The sequence below is a fragment of the Gossypium hirsutum genome, chromosome A07, assembly GCF_007990345.1.
Source record: "Gossypium hirsutum isolate 1008001.06 chromosome A07, Gossypium_hirsutum_v2.1, whole genome shotgun sequence".
In the NCBI taxonomy this organism is placed as follows: Eukaryota; Viridiplantae; Streptophyta; class Magnoliopsida; order Malvales; family Malvaceae; genus Gossypium; species Gossypium hirsutum.
Window position 1 is genome coordinate 50,069,828 of NC_053430.1, and position 11,980 is coordinate 50,081,807.

The 11,980-nt window shown below is 33.0% G+C and overlaps 1 long non-coding RNA gene across 1 annotated transcript; it reads left to right on the forward strand.

Annotated features, from left to right (window-relative positions):
* The first annotated feature begins 746 nt into the window (after window positions 1–746).
* On the forward strand, window positions 747–9,803 carry LOC107955228 (uncharacterized). The gene is made up of 3 exons (XR_001699867.2): window positions 747–934; window positions 1,817–1,914; window positions 9,617–9,803. It is a non-coding gene; the product is annotated as an uncharacterized lncRNA (long non-coding RNA).
* The last annotated feature ends 2,177 nt before the right edge of the window (window positions 9,804–11,980 follow it).

An 11,980-nucleotide genomic window follows, 5' to 3' on the forward strand; every position in this document is an offset into this window, starting at 1 on the left:
TTAGACTTAATATATCATTTGGTACCTAAGTTTGACTTTTTTTTAATGTAGCAGTACCAACTTTTTAGTATGTAATTCAAGTTTTAGGGTTAATTTGATAAAAATTAATTGCAAATATTATTAGATTTAAATTTTCATATTTTTTTAATAAAATCATAACATTTCATTTCATCTTCAGATATCATATAGTGACAGAACCTGCAATGCCCTTAGAGGTCAGAACTCAATAATTCTAAGAAATTACCAGAGGAGTACATCGTGTGCTTTTTAAAACGCTTAACACTGACAGGTAACTCGTGTTTAAATTTTAAGGTTGGTGTGCTTAATTAATTAAAAAGGATATGATTGCAAATTATGAAAATATTGAGGGCAGTTTTAATAGGATCGAATTGTATGTGGTTTTATTAATTAAAGTGTTTGCATGGTTATTAAACCATTTAGTGTAATGGACGGTAGAATAATAATTTAAATGGCATTATGCGTGATTTTTTTTATATGTTATTTAAGGTTATTTTGGTAAGATAATTATTATTGTAAGTATTATAAAACATAAAAATTAGAAAGCCATGCATGCATTCATTTTAGTGCCGAATTGGATTGGTTTTATAAGTTTGAGTGCTTATGTTGTAAATTAACCTTAGACAAAAGCATAGACGGTAATTTGGAGATTGTTAAGATGAAATTATTAGTGAAGATTGATTTTAAGTACTTAATTCGTAAATAACCCTTTTAATTTTCTGAGTGCCGTATATGTCCATGCTATATGTGCCGGTTTAAAATCAATTAGAAAGGCTAATATAGTAAATTAGTAATAACTCAAATATTGATAAAACAAAACACAAAAATGTTAGTGCTTGCATGTTCATCTTTTGGGGAGCCGAATGTTGGAGAAGAAAAGCTTTGAAATTTCGGCAATTTGAGATCAAAATTCAAGGTGAATTTCTAGTTAATTTTGTTACATTTTAGTAGTTTTGAACTCCTTGCTTAATTCTCTTCAAAACCCACTTGATAATTTTTGTTATAGTGACTAATTGATAATCTGCTATGGTTTAGAAAGCTATGAAATTTGAGTTTTTATGATAGAAATTTAGATATAAATAATAAGAACAAGAGTTTTTGATAAAATGAATTCTAAAATTTTTAGCTTATTTGAAATTTTCTCGGGAAACAAACATAAAAATACTGTAAATTAAACCAAAACACAATAAAATTAAAAGAAAAAAAACTTATTGCCATTTCTTTCTCTCTTAGCAAACTTAAGAAAGAATACCCAAATTTCTCAATAAAAAGAAGCTACTTTGTTATCAAATAATTTTTTAAGAACCCATGCCATTGATAAAGTTTGACCTTTCACTCTCTTCTCTTTTTTCTTTTGGTTTTTTTTTTATCTCTCTATAATAAAAATCTTTGTTCCTTCTTAGTTTCAGATTTAAAATTTTAATAGTACTTGTTGAATATAATTTAAATTGATAAATTGTTCTAGATGTGGTATATTTGGATTTCTGATTGTAAATGTGAATTGAAAGTGCTGGAGTAATGACTTTTACTAGTGTTCCGGCTTATGAAAGTTAGCATGATCAGCTTAGAAAAGCATGAACTATGCATGTGAAATGACTTTTGTTTCGGAGTAATGACTTTCATTTGTCTGCATTTACATATGCATGAAGCGAATATAGTTGAGTGGGCTCCTATCAAGAGTATTTTGAAGCATGACAATATCAGATGTCTTTAATAATGGTGATACTACTTGATAGGATTGACTTTTGTTTTGTTATACAGAAATGGCTTAAAATTGTTGATATGTTTTCATTTTCAGGAGGCTGATGCATAAAACAGAGTTTACTTCAGACTTCACAGGATTTAAGAAAGATGGGGCACAATGGTTTGTTGATAACACAGACATCAAACTTGTAGGTAAGATTTTACATTTTTCCTCGCCGTTACACGATTTTAAACAAGTTTCACTATTTCAAATACATACCTTGCCTGCTTCTACACTAACAAATGAAGTAGGCACCTCAGAGCCTCCAACCTGCAAGACACAAATCATAAGAACAGAATATTGAATGTTGAACTAAGCTCACTTTTTTTTCTCACATTTCATAACAAACAAACAAAGAATTTATATAATTGTAAGGTTCATTTTCTTCTCACTTTTCATAGCAAACAAACAAAGAATTTATCCCAATGCACTTCTAAAAACTCAATCCCATCAACACAACAAGGACTTGTTTTTTTTTTCAGTTCCCATATATTTTTTCAATTAACCAAATTCAACTAAGTTTAGTTTTGGTGTTCAGGACTTCAATTTTGAGTGCTAAAGAAAATCAAAATAGGCTCATATGAAGAAAACAGAAATAGGAAAAGTTCATCTTGCTTTTCCTCATATTTATTAGCAAACAAACAAAGAATTATTTGTATGTACTTCCAAAAACTCAACCCCATCAAGGCCAAAGTCTATTTTCTTTTCAATTCTCCAAATTCAACTAAGCTCATTTTTTGTTGTTCAGGGTTTTAAATTTGAGTGCAATAATAACAAAACAGAAATGGTAAAAGTTCTTTTTTTTTAACCTCACATTTCTCAGCAAACAGACAAGGAATTAACCAAATGCACTTCTAAAACATTAGATCATTAATCTACTGCTTTAACATCAATGTCAAAAGGACTAACAACTGCGACAAAGAAGAGTAGAAGAAGCCAGAACTAGAGATAATAAGAAATTAATGAAAATACCTCAGCCACAACCAAGAACAAAGCAAAAAAGAAGGGAGAAATCAGTGTTAAAACATTGCTAAACCAAGAACAAAGCAAAAGAAAATGGTTGTTTTGTTATAAAAAATAATAGTAATAATAATAACAATGTGACAAAGAAGAGTAGAAGAAGCCAGAACTAGAGATAACAAGAAATTAATGAAAATACCTTCAAAAAGCAGCCACAACCAAGAACAAAGCAAAAAAGATGGGAGAAATTAGTGTTTTACTTCTCAAATATGAACAAGAAAATGGCTGTTTCGTTCCCAAATCTGAAAACAATTGTGGCTGGGGAAGAAATTAATTTAAGTTTCAAGGCTAAAATGGTAAAATAATAAATAAAAGTATGGGTATGTTTGTCTCAAAAAAATACCTACAATTGTACTGGCCTTCACTGCAACTGAATCCTCCAGCTTGTTTTCAGCATATCAGTGTGGCTGAAATAAGTTTTCACTGCACTGTGCTGTTGAACTAAACAGCATACTAGTGAGTTTACTATCCCTCACTGCACCACACTGGCCTTCATTGGTAAACCAAAGGAGGCCTTAGAGTCAGATAACATAAATAGATCTGCACATATAAATATAATGATAGAATCCAATACATATTAAAATCGAAATCTCTAATAAAAATTGAAAAAAAAATTTACACCAATTATATATATATTAAAAATTATAAACATTTTTTTTAACTTTTTCTTTGGTCAATTGATACCATAATGCTCCATGTAGCCCTGTCACTTGATAGATTGAAATTTTTAACATGCAAATTTTTATCACAAACTTTGAGAAAATATTGTACAATTTTGAGTCAAAAATTGATTTGGAAATTTAGATTCAAAATTTTATTTATGAAGTTTGAGAATAGTTACAATTACAAAGAAAAATTCCCATGGTTCTTCTCTTTGATGGAGATTCAACCCAAGGGTCGTGTAGACATGATTTTGGAAAGATGAGATTTGCTTCAATGTGTTGAAAAATATGTCCATATTGTAGTAAATATGTAATTGTTATCTATTTATTTAAACGATGAATAAATAAATAAAATTAATTTCGCACATTATTATGTCTTTTGTATTTATGTCTTTTATATTTTACATGCATAGCGAAATTATGACAAACAAATACTAGCTCATTGATTGTCTAAAGTTCAAACTGAAGATAAGTAGCGTTGTAAAGAACGTTTACATTGCGAGAAAGGCAACTTACTTCAGTAAATAATCTAAATGGGTCTGTAATCCCATAAAAGAATCAAAGTGGGCATTTGATTCAAATATTTAGAAGGATTATTGTGTCGTATACAATTCCAATTGAGGAGATGGCTAGTCTTGGCTATCGAAGTAGTTGACTCCACGAGTAGAGACATGAATGTATTCATTGGTAGAATGATACATTAGACAGGACCCAAGATGAATTAATTTTGAATCCATTTGTGAATTAATTCACTTGTGACGTTCATGGTGTGATTTACCTAAATCCTGAGTTAGTCACTGACCATGCGTATGCAACTCATGTGCTTTGATATAAGTGGAGGCTTATGCTCTAAAGATGATCGAGCCCATAACCGATATGTTGGGTATATGACTTGTGTATGGCATGGCTTTAATAGCAACAGTGGAATTCATAGCTCAATTAAAGAGTTAATAATATCCTCTCATTGGCATTGTGTGGATTGATAAATATGGAACATGGCCACAGGTTGTTTGTTCTCAAACGAGCAACTTATCACAGTCATTTATTGACAGTGATCATATTAATCATTAAGAAGACACATATGAGGGTAACAGACACATGATGAGGCCATTGGACAAAGCAGTTAGATGAATTACTTTTGTAAAGAGTATACAATAAGGAGTTTTCAATCATGTTACTTCTTTGGACTAACTCCATGACTAAGTAATTATGAATTATCGGACTGATGCTTCTGGACATAATTGCAATCACTAGAGCCTAATTGTATATGTTCGATTAGTCCCTCCGCTAGCTCAACAAAAGTTCAATCGGACTACATTTGAATTGGAAGAAAATTCTACAACTTTGGGAATAATTTAATTGAGTTGATATATTCGATGTGGAATTAAATTAGGTGATCGTGGGAATTGTTCAACTAGAGAATTTGATTAAAGAATTTTCTTGAAAAATTAATTTGGAAAATCTAAGTGATTTTTAGAAAAATTAATTTTGATCAAGTAAAATTAATTAATCAAATAAATTAATATGATATTTTTGGAAGTTAATTTTCAAGTTAGACAATTGGCATAATGGGTAATTGAATTTGAAAATTAGACCTGAAATTGTAAATTGGGCTCGAGAGTCCAAAACTGAGATCAAGACCCAAAAATTGGTTGAACCGGGCCCGGTATGTGAAAGTGGGCCGACGATCCAACCGGTGGCTAGACTGAACTGGTTAGGTCGTCATTGACTTAGACCGATCGGGTCATCTTTGACCCAAACCAGTCGGGTCGTCTTTGACCCAAACCAGTCGGGTCATCATTGACTCAAACCGAACTAGCAGTAGCCGAATCGGCTCGGGGTGCGGTAAGGGTGTCGCACTTGCATCACCGAACACAACGTTGTTGGTGGCTAGGATGGTAAAATCTTGGTGGCCCATGGTAGAGTCCAGGTGGTCGGCGGCAATTGGTCGTCAGTGGTTGAGCAGTGGAAGAGTTACACTCCTACTAAGACTCTACCAGATAATTTAATTTTAGATTAATTATTCTAAAAATAATAGTAGCTTAATAGTTTAATAATAAATTTAATTTAATACTTATCTTAATAGTATTTTATTAATTTAATATTAAAGTGATTATCTTAATATTTAATTTACTTTAATATTTATCTTGTAGATAAACATTCTATTATTTTAATAAGGTTTAATATTAAATTTAATCTAATATTTATCAAGATAAAGATTATATTAATTTAATATTAAAGTGATTAAGTTTAATCATAGTTGAATTCTCTAAATTCTCCCTATATAAAGAGAGCATTGAGTCATTATTTACACACACTTTAATCCAATAGAAAGTTGTAGAGAGAAAATTCTCTAAAGAGATTATCCTAGAAAATTTCTAGAGAGATTTTTCTGATTTATAACTTGACCCAAAAGTTTAGAGAAATTGTAAAATTACCCCACTGATAATTTTGTGAAAAAATTTCTGATTCGAAGCGAGTCCACACTCGACAAATGTGAGCTTGAGGATAGCGGAGAAGACTACTCGGTCGAAGCGTTCATCCTAGACGAATAAAAAATGTATAATTTTGATTAAGTGTTTATTACTTTAGATATCATAACCAAGATCTTGTTTTGGAAAAATTTTAAAACTCTGGTTTTTTTCCTAAATTAATTTTCCGCTGCGTTTTCCAAACCCATTTTTCCAACATAATGATCGTCGAGACTTGATCTTAAAGTTGAGTTTGACAGGATGTTTGCTCGAGAATTTGATTGGATTGGATTCAAGTGCCTTTTAGACTTGATCTTGAATCAAAGATATACGCTTTAAGGGTTGTTGAGACTTGATTTTGAAAATGAGTTTGTCTTTAATTGAATCAGGTTGAAAGGTGACTTTCTTCATAAATGGCTTTTGGCTTCCTCTCATTGGTTGAAAGGTGGCATACACATAATCTTTACTTTGTTCAAGGTTACAAATGGTCAATTTGAGTAATGGTTTTGTAAATGAATGAAATAGTTAATGGTTGTATATGACAGTGATGTTAATGTTTTGGAAATTGTTTGCTAAACAGGTTGTATAAATGTTAAATGATCATTTGAGGCCTTAAGGGCATCCATGTTTGCCATACGCTGGTTAGAGAATGTGTGAAATTGGGATGTTAGTAATCTTCCATGAAAGTCATGACTTTGCCTCTTATATGTACGACATTAATCCTTCTTATCGCGGTATCCTCTATTAAGGTTGCCACGATCCCTAGGTTGCGAAGCTTGGTTACTGTCTTCAATGTTACGACACCAAGCCTTAGAAGTCACGATACCTACTTGAAATGTCTTAAAAACTTTTCAGTTTAGTCCTAGTTCGACTCTGGGATGGTATTAAGCTTCCATAAGCTCGTATATAACCCAAAAATGATTTTATATAATGTTTTACAATTTTAATACATGTAATTTAATGATTAATGATGAAATTTATTTGTAACCAATCGTAATTGCTCCAAAAACAAATATGGCATCTTGTAGCTTTGACTCGTCAATCAGGTCCGATATGGGGTGTTACAAGAAGAATCTACTATTTGTACCCTCGCAACATACCTAGGAATTTCTGGTTGATAACTACTCATAAGTGAATGTTGTTGATAACTGCCTTGGCACAAAAAATTGTTACTCACTGTCTACTACCGGTTAGGCCATAACTTTATCCAATATTCATGGTAACTGGCCAATGGATTTCGTGCAGAATGCAATCTATTAATATTCATCAGCATTGCAAGAACAAGTTGATGGTACCCGAATTGTCTCATCACCCTAACATTCTGCCAATTTATTAATGGTGCACAAACAAGCTATAATTCTACAAAATTAAATATTTGGTTTGGTATGACCACCTTTATATGATCCTTTGTGTATGACTGCAACTCAAACTGCATAAAAAACGAAATAATTAGTAACACAAAAACATTTAAGTTACAATATTATTAGATTTTTCAATCTAATATTTCGAAACATATTAAATGATATATTTTCCTCCGTTTCTGCACAATGCTCAAATTTTGTCCTGTACATCACTAATATCATTCTCCGGATGCTTCATCCTTTGGAAACAATGTGTTCATTGTTTCATATAGAACAACTTTTATTCCAATATTAAAAAAAATTTTAATTTCAATAATCAAATAAGTCATAAGTTTATACCTATTAACCAATGGAAAGTGGACAATAAGCCTAGTAACAGGAGTCAAGAAAGGCATTCTATAAAGCATCCGCCCATGCTATAACAGCCCGATTTTGGGCCTAGTCGGAACAGTGGTTTCGGAACCACTAACCCGAGGTCGGAGAAATTATTTTTAATATTATTTTATGTGTTATAGCATGTTTATATGAGTGCATAAAAATTTTGGCGAAATAATTTTGGCGATTGCATGCTCAATTGCGAAAAAGGACTAAATCGCATAAGGGACAAAAGTTTTATTTCATTAGCTAAAGATGTCAACCTAGATAACCAAAATTAAGAGTATTTAAAGAGAAAATAGCCCTTTATTAATGGCATGGCCTGCCATAGGGACAAAGAAAATCAAAAAGTCAAAAATTAGGTAAAATTTGGTGACCAATTTGACTAGATTTATAATAAAATAAAAGAAAAAGATATCACCTTTCATCTTCTTCCTCTCCACCGAAAATACCAGAAAAAATAAGGGTTTTGGAGCTTCAAAAATTTCATCCACTCTTTACCCTCACAAGTAAGTGATTTTAATGGCCTTTCTTGATTAATTTTGGAATTTTGGGACCCTTGTAACATAATCTAACTGATGAGGGGACTATTTTGAAAAATGGTTGAGAGCCTAGGGTTTTTCCATGATAGTAATCATGTTGATTTCTGAAATTTTATAAAAGAAGATGAATCATGGTTGTTAAATAAACAACTTTCGTGAAGTAGTTTTTATGAAAACTCTAACTAAGGACTATTTTGCATAGGTTATAAATTATGTGGTAAATGTGTGAAATAATTAAAATTGTGAGATGCTATAGGCTTAAAGTAGTTTTGGCTAAGCTTGGTTAATGAGGAAATTCGATAAAAATCGATTTACGAGCCTAGGGGTAAAATCATAATTTTTGTGAAAGTATAGGGGCAAAATGGTCATTTTGCCAAAATATGAATTATGAAATGAATTGATTAATATGATGATTAAATTAGTGACTTTTTATCATTTTAGATCAATAAATACAAAATCTGAGCCTAGACCGAGAGAAGGCCAAGCAAGTAGATTAAATTCAACTAGTCGCCCACTTTTTGTATACCGAGGTAAGTTGTACATAAGTAAGGCAACTTTATCGCTATTATGTGTTGAATGATCGATTTTCCATAATATGGTTGAATATGATTATGAATAATGCATGATGAAATCAATGTGGTAAATTCCCGGTTGAGCCTAGAAATAAATTGAATATCCATACCATGACATTTAGGTGATATGTGTGCTAGTGTAAGACCATGTTTGGGACATAGCATCGGCCACGATATGAGAGCCAGTGTAAGACCATGTTTGGAACATGGCATCGACAATGTAATGAAAGCCAGTGTAAGACCACGTCTGGGACATGGCATTGGCCACATTATGAGAGTCAGTGTAAGACCATGTCTAGGACATGGCATCGGTATTGATATGTACGCTAGTGTAAGACCATGTCTGGGACATGGCATCAGCATTGAGACTAGAGAAAGTGTAAGACCATGTTTGGGACATGGCATCTACCTCGACGTGTGAGCCAGTGTAAGACCATGTTTGGAACATGGCATCGGCAATTCACCCTCTTGTGTAAAGCTTGTCAAATATCCTTTAGTATTCCAAATGGTTTCACGGGTTATTTTAAAGCTTACGACAATGATATGGAATGATATAATCATGTTGTGAGTGGTACAGGTTCTTATTCAAAACTCATGAGATATGAGTCTAGTTATGATGTCTTAATGGTAAGAATAACATGAGTAAGTTCTATCTATGAAAATGATTTTGAAATCTTTGGCTTATATTTGTGAAGTATAAGTATGTGGTGATATCTACCCTTGTGCATTCAAGAATGTTGTGTTGATTTATTATATACTATGTGTTTTAAATATGCGTGGTTGACGTTATTTATTTACATGCAACTTACTAAGCTTTATGCTTATTCCTTCTCCTTTCCATTTTCTTATAGTGCCGCCAAGCTAGTATCAAGGATCAAGGGACGTCGGAAGCATCGATCACACTATCACCTGAAGCTTTGGTATAGTTAGCTTAATATTTTGATTGTGGCATGTATAGGGACTTGAATATTTTGTTTAATGCCTTTTTAGTTTAGCCACAAGTGTTGGCTCATATGATGGATGCGATATTCATTTTGTATAGGCCATTAATGTTGGCTAATATTGATTATTATTAAATGCATTTGATGCAAATTTCTCATGGTTGTGGTTGTTTTGGCTATATGTGTTATGCTTGGATTGGTTTTGGTTGATGTTGTGTAGGTTGGTGCAAGTAAGGGTGGCAAAAAGGCTTGGTAAATAGCCTTGTTTTTGTCCACACGGCCAAACACACTGGCGTGTGTCTAGACCGTGTGTAACACACGGCTTGCCCCAAGGGCGTGTGGTAAGGCCATGTATCCCCTGTACCTAATGTTGGCAAAACAGAATGCCTACTAGTAACCACACGAGCAGAGACACGGCCTTGTGTCCCAACCGTGTGGAGGACACGGCCTAGTATACGGGCGTGTACCATGGCCGTGTGCCCTTAAAGGGTTGCTAACGTTAGAAACAGAATGTCAAGGTTTTTGCACACGAGTTGAGACACGAGCGTGTCATGGCCGTGTGAGAGACATGGGTAATGGATACGGGCGTGTGCCAAGCTGTATGAAAACCCCTGTAAGTTCAAATCGAAAAATAAATTCCACAGGCTAGGGACACGGACGTGTCCCAAAAAGTTCAGGCAGTGTGAGCCACACGGGCCTTCAACATGGCCATGTTAAGAAGACACACGGGCATGTTACCCTTCTACACAGGTGTGTATGTCCCTGTTTACTTGAAATTTTACAAAGTTTTCTAGAGTGCACAAAATTGTCCCAAATCAACTTCAAAGTGTGTTCGGGGCCTCGTATGCCCATAGTAGGGACATTAGGGTATTGTTAAAAGTTTTAAATTTGAGCGAAATTTCATAACTAGTAAATGTACGTTTGTATGTGTTTAAGTCCGGCAACACCTTGTATCCTATTCCGGCGTCAAACTCGGGTAAGGGGTGTTACACATGCTTTAGTACTTGCTACTCGATGTTAAGCACATCTCCCGAAACAATGATGCAAGTATGGTTACTCCCCAACTATAATTTCCAGCATGTCTCAAATTGTAGAGGCAATCGAAGTAGTACTAGCTTAATCGATTATATGATTTATAAGACATCAAAATCTTCTTAAGAAGACGCATTATTAGTAATCAAGCAAAGAATTACATCTCCGCACTTGATGCAATCCGAGGTAGCATCGTCGAGAATGTGTCAAACTAAATGTGCAAAATAAAATTGCCCTTCTTTGCACTTTGAGGGGGATATCTACCGAGCAATTGTAGGCAAACTTAGTCTAAATTTGAACTTGAATTTCTGATTAAAACTAAACCATTAGCCAGTAGACCAAGTTGTATAACAACATACTCAAGCATGATGATGCATTCACCACAGGGCAAATGAAACCTATGTGTCTAATGCTGCTAATAAATCCGGATAGATTTAACTGCCCTTAATCAACACCAAATACCTAAACCTAGTTGTGTTTAGGTATGCTTGAACCCTTAAGTCAATAGGGCCAAAAAAGCAATGTTGCGTCTTACTTCGAAGTGAACTATCTATACGGTACATACAATTTATATAACACGTGTTAGTGAAAAAAAAAATACATTTTGTTGAAGACAAATTCGTAATATTTACCTCTTCTAATATTTCATTAGATACATGCAGATGTCATATCAATGTAATTTAGCTAAACCTGCTAATACAACCAAAACAGTAACATGTTGCTTATAATATATTATTTTAAGAAATTTATTAGGGTTAGGTGGGTAGTTTCGGGTTTTACATTAGTTGGGTGGTTTGGGTTTGAAATTTAAATTATTTTAAAAAATTACTTTGACCGGTCTTGATAGTATGAATTTCGGATGAAATTTATTGATACCAACTTGGGCCTCCCTACGCCTGCCCGCTAACACCAATTGGACTCATCAATTACTCAAAATTTCAATAGAATTTAAGGCTTAAATCGCATCTACAATTCCTATTTGGGCTTCCATGAACCCAATTTTTTGTTTTACAGTAATAAACATATTATTTGGGTAATTAATTTTGCACCTATATTATTTCAGTAAAAAATTATTTTTTTCATATATTTAAGTAATTTTCCTATAATTTTATTTCCTCTTTACTCTTAAAAAATTCAAATAAATAATAAAAATGATATATTCTTGAATCTACCGAATATAACACATTACATGGTTTCCTATATTTACTGCAGGTGCTTCGTAACTCTTTGAGATAGATGATT